Consider the following 5411-nt stretch of genomic DNA (forward strand, 5'->3'; position numbering starts at 1 on the left):
TATGGAGCATAGCCTGCCAGGCTTCTCCATCCATGGGATTCTCCAGGCAAGAATACTGGAGTGGTTGCCATGCCCTCCGCCAGATCTTCCTGACCCAGGGACTGAAACCACATTTCCTGTATTGCACACAGATACATGTGTGTGTGTGTGTGAGTGTTGTTTTTTGGATTCTTTTCCATTAAACATATGTATTTGGTAATACATTATTTTTTTAAATGGTGATATAGGAAATTAAATGTTCCTGCTGCTCAACTATGCCTTCTAAAGAATATCTTAATAAATCAAGATTAAAGACAAGGAATATAATTCACACACTAAGGAGTAATTAAACTCAAACTCATAAAAAATTACAGTAAATTTTCACCAAGTGGTGTATATAACAAACCTAACTTCCAGACCTAAAAGTCCAAGAGCAAACTTCCGATAAGTCATTGAAGGGCTCCTCCCTCAGCTTTCCATGAGGAGAGGAGATGATCTACCAAACTGAAACCTGCTCATCCCTGTGGTCCTTCTTGAAGATACAGCAGAAGCAGGAAAGGACTGCAGGTACTTCTGCAGAAATAACTGTGTCATTCCGAGCAAACATTAAATTGAATACTCAAAATCTTCTTCTGAAAGAACCAAGTCTCTTTTACAAATACCAAGTGTGAATTTGTTTACTGGTGGTTTTAATTGGTCTGAGGTTTGGTACAGCTTGACTTTGTCAGTAAGGGCTACTTTAGTTTAAAATGAAGAAAAACAAATTTAAAAGGCAGGGCAAGCCAATAGATCACCTAAACTGGAGACCAACTGTGGTCTCAGTTAAAAGTCTACTTTGCTCCCTAACGTTATCCATGGGGAGTGGGGAAGCCCATCAGCAAGTGCATGCTAGCTACCAATAATACATATATTTTCTTTTCCTCACACTGGTTTTGTAGAAAGAAGAAAGCAGTTAAGAAACATCTGAAAGGCCATTTTTTAAATATAAAAGAAATAAGTAAGAAAAATAGATAGAAGATGCCTTGAATAAGACTTGAGACAGAGAAAGAAACCTGAGACTCTATGGTGTTTGAAACACAAAAACACATGTAAATCCATGGCTGATTCATGTCAGTGTATGGCAAAAACCACTACAATATTGTAAAGTAATTAGCCTCCAACTAATAAAAATAAATGAAAAAACAAAACTACAGGGTACAATGGACATATATCAGGACAGTCACATATTTTCTTGCAAAGTGAAATTATGAATGTAGCAGGGAATATCTATCAGCATGGTAATAATAGACTTAAGTATTAACTCAATATCTATTTCAAATAGTCAAATGGGAATTGACCATGGTAGAAAGATCAAGAAAATATTCTTAAAATCAGTCCTAAGGAGTGAGGATACAGAAAGAAGTAGTATAATAATTATGTTTCCAGATTATCAGGGTATTTCCATCAAACATGAATTAAGTACTGATATTTTATACATGTACAACACTTTCTTTTAAAAAGCAATAACTAAAACACAAAATATCACAATCATTCATTATCCAATTAGGAAGAACTGTCTATTGTCCCAGCACTGTTTAGATTTTCTCAGAATAAGATGTGTGGAAGCAATTAGTGGATGTGGTGTGTTTGTGTGTGTGTGTGTGTGTGTGTGTGTGTGTGTGTAAGGAGGTCATTCAGCACAGCTATGGATCTAATTCAGTAATGACTTCTATACCCTACCTGTCTCATGAGTATTATGAATCCACTTCAGCATCTTCCAAAACATAGAATTCACTACTTTAGGAGGCAGACTCCTTCATTTCCAGGAAGTATGATTGTCAAGATATGCTTCCTTATAACGAAGTCAAAATTTTCACTCTATAATAGTCACCATTAATGTCCCAGGCCTAAACTAAATTATGTCTTTGGAGATACACACACAGATACACACACACACACACACACACACACACATGCATGCGCACACGCATACGCAATCTTGACTGTACAGAGAACAAAAGAACTACTATGCTTTTCACTAAATCTCTTCTCAAATGTCAAACCAAAATCTTTCATTATTCTTCTACTTGTATCCTGCGTTATGGTTCAGTTGGATCCTTATATGACTCTGCTCAAAAATATTATCCACAGCCTTGGTTGATTGCTGCAGAAAAGAGTACAACTCTCTCTTAATTTGTTCTGATCTACTTTTCCTATTGTAATAGAGGAATTGCTAGTAGTCGTAGTGTTAGTCATTCAGTCGTGTCCAACTCTTTGAGATCCCATAGAAGAAAATGCTAAGGTAGATCCAAACGGGTACTGCATAGGCTTCTTTGGTGGGAGAGACTATAAGCCAAAAGATGTGAGAAACAAAGACACAATTAGATGATAACATTGAGTAAAAGATACAATAGGGAGCCACTTTTACAACCTGAGAAAGGGAGCTGCTGCTGCTAAGTCGCTTCAGTCGTGTCCGACTCTGTGCGACCCCATAGACGGCAGCCCACCAGGTTCCCCCATCCCAGGGATTCTCCAGGCAAGAACACTGGAGTGGGTTGCCATTTCCTTCTCCAATGCATGAAAGTGAAAGTGAAGTCACTCAGTCATGTCCGACTCTTAGCGACCCCATGGACTGCAGCCCACCAGGCTCCTCCATCCATGGGATTTTCCAGGCAAGAGTACTGGAGTGGGGTGGCATTGCCTTCTCCAGAGAAAGGGAGACACATTTACAAAACAGTCTGAGACTTCTGACTCCTTCAGGCAAGGAACATTATTATACCTTCTTACATTAGTTACCAGTGCCTGCTGGTGATTCTATTGCATTTGATTCTCCAAAAATAGTTTGAACTTAGTATGCTTTGACAAAATCTCTCAACAATATTACATGTTGAATGTTTATTGAAAGAAACTTTCAATGAGTTATTATTGAGTTCTTAATGCAAAGTGTTTCTGTAAAGTGAATTATATGTCCATTTAAACAACGAGAAATTTTTTTTAGAAAAAATTTCCCAAGGTAAAATTTAAGAAGATTGATAAAAAGTACTAAGGTATTAGCCATTTTCCTTTATTTTCCTTAAACTCTGTCTCTAGTATACTGAAATCACCTGATCTCAACCACCCACAGTCTAGAATGAACTCTTCATTCTATGGGCTGCCATTTTAAAGTAATGAACCTAGTAATGGACCAGTGTAGACTATCTTTGCAGCAAAAGCTAGTGGGTTGGAAAAGGTGAGCAATTTTCTTGTAATCTAGTGGCTACTCTGAGGAGCTAGAAGTTTGGTGGCAATTGGTGTTATTTGCTGGCAGTTGCCAACCAACTGTGCATTGCCTTGTGGAGGAAAATGGTTCAGGATAGTGGGAGAAGGGAGTGGTTTATATATAAAGCAAGCTCTTATAACTCCAGAAGATCAAAGCCTGAACCAAATAGGTGAGAACTGTTCACTTAGAGGGTCATCTAAGGAAAAGCTATCAAGGGGAGTTACAAAGCTTGCTAATTCTATTTGAGATTCAACACTAACCAAGAAAAAAAAAAATATAGAAACCAAGGGGCCCATTTCTAAACAGTTTAAGGGAATGTGTTACATTTGTCTTCCTTCTGTGGCAAATACCAACTATGTGGCCACATTGCTGGAAGAGGTGGGGTGGACCTCTTGACATTTTGGTTTATCAGAGAGGATGACTTCCTAAGTAGAGGGAGGTAATAATAATTCAGAAGGGAAGCTAGGAAACCAAGACTCTTATTACACAGTCAGGACTCAAATTCATTACAAAGAACATTCAATAAAAGAATGTGGTATAAAATTGGAAGAAAAGTAGAAACTCTGTTTTCCTGTAGCATCTCTTTAAGTATGCACAGAAGAGGAAGAGAGAACAAAGAAATGGCCCCACTGAAAAGTCAATGGCATAGAGAGCACATCCATAAAGACTATATCTAATATTTAAGAGAAGAGTTCTTTCTTACAGAACCTACATACAAAAGTCCCTCAACAAATGTTTGTTGAATGAATAAATGATTAGATTAATAACGAGGAATCACTCCTAAATTCTAGAAAATCTTATATTTAGGAAAAATAAGTATTTGGAAAGTGATTGACACTGTCAGTGGATCAATAGGCCAATACTGAAGTGTGCTCTTCTTTGAAGCATGGATCCAAGAAGTAACAGCCTGCAGAGATGACTGCACAATACATTTGATTCAACTGGGAATCAAAAATACCACCCAAAGAGGTCAGGGGGAACTTCTAAGGAATATTTTAAAGTATCCAGTAATACCAATAAGAAATAATAAGTTTGGAAGAATATCAGTGCTTGCTTCAGCAGCACAGATACTAGAATTGGAATGATACAGAGAAGATTAGCATGGCCCCTGCACAAGTATAACATGCAAATTCATGAAGTGCTCCATATTTTAATATTTGTATAACTGAATCCCTTTGCTGTACATCTGAGGCAACACAAAATATTGTAAATCAACTATACCCCAATATAAAATAAACATTAAATTTTTAAAAAGAAGAATACCAATACTTATAATGTCAGATTTCCATATAACAATGCACAGAACATGAAAAAATAAGTTGCATTTGAGGTTTTTTAAGAGGGGGAAGAAATACTGGCTCATAAGTCTTTTGGATAAAACTCAAATTTTATATAATATAAAATGTGTGCATTACTGAACAGGAACAGATTTGGGAGGAAAACAGAAGAAAAAAAAAGGTGGATTGGTCCTACATGTCTAAAGTATCTTACCATGTTCCTGATAAGATATAGAAGGGATAAATGATCTGACATTGTAGGTGATTGAGAAAAAAATCAATAAAACAAATGAGATTTTAAAATAAATATAGAAAAGTCAGTCACAGAAAAAAGGACTGATGAATGAAAAATTCAAAATTTAGATTCAAATTGTTTTAAATAACTGAAAAAATTTTAACCAAAATAATGACAAAATATTGAACGTCAGTGTCATTGGACACTAGAGAGAAAGCAGGGACATTAATAAACACAATATTAGGATATACTAAATCATCCCCCCAAAATAAGTTTTCAACTATAATTGAAATGAAGAATTTAAAAAAGGAAAGGGTAAAAAATAGCCACAGACAATCTATATGGATCCGCAGGGAATTTCTAGGGACAGTCTAACTTCCTGGATTAATAGTTTCCAGCTGAGGCAGCTGGTGTACATTCTTCCAGGACAGAGAACAAAGAGGAAAGAGCCATGTGTTATCCTTATGCTTGTCACCTTTTTGAGCTTAGAGACTCACATCTCATCTCACCATATCTCTGATGACTTCACTCTGTAGGAGCCACTGCAGAGGGGCCAGGGGTATTCCTAAATCCTATACTTGACCTGTGGAATCCCAGGACAGTAGAGCCACCACCACCATTGCCAACACCATGACCATAACTGCAACACCATGGCCTCAGAAAACATCTCCATTCTCTTAGA

At 36.9% G+C, this 5411-nt stretch overlaps 1 non-coding gene across 1 annotated transcript; it reads left to right on the top strand.

Annotated features, from left to right (window-relative positions):
* The first annotated feature begins 4263 nt into the window (after positions 1–4263).
* Positions 4264–4370, top strand: LOC136162086 (U6 spliceosomal RNA). The gene has a single exon (XR_010661936.1). It is a non-coding gene; the product is annotated as a U6 spliceosomal RNA (small nuclear RNA).
* The last annotated feature ends 1041 nt before the right edge of the window (positions 4371–5411 follow it).

This window comes from Muntiacus reevesi, chromosome 2 (genome assembly GCF_963930625.1).
Source record: "Muntiacus reevesi chromosome 2, mMunRee1.1, whole genome shotgun sequence".
NCBI classification, from domain to species: domain Eukaryota; kingdom Metazoa; phylum Chordata; class Mammalia; order Artiodactyla; family Cervidae; genus Muntiacus; species Muntiacus reevesi.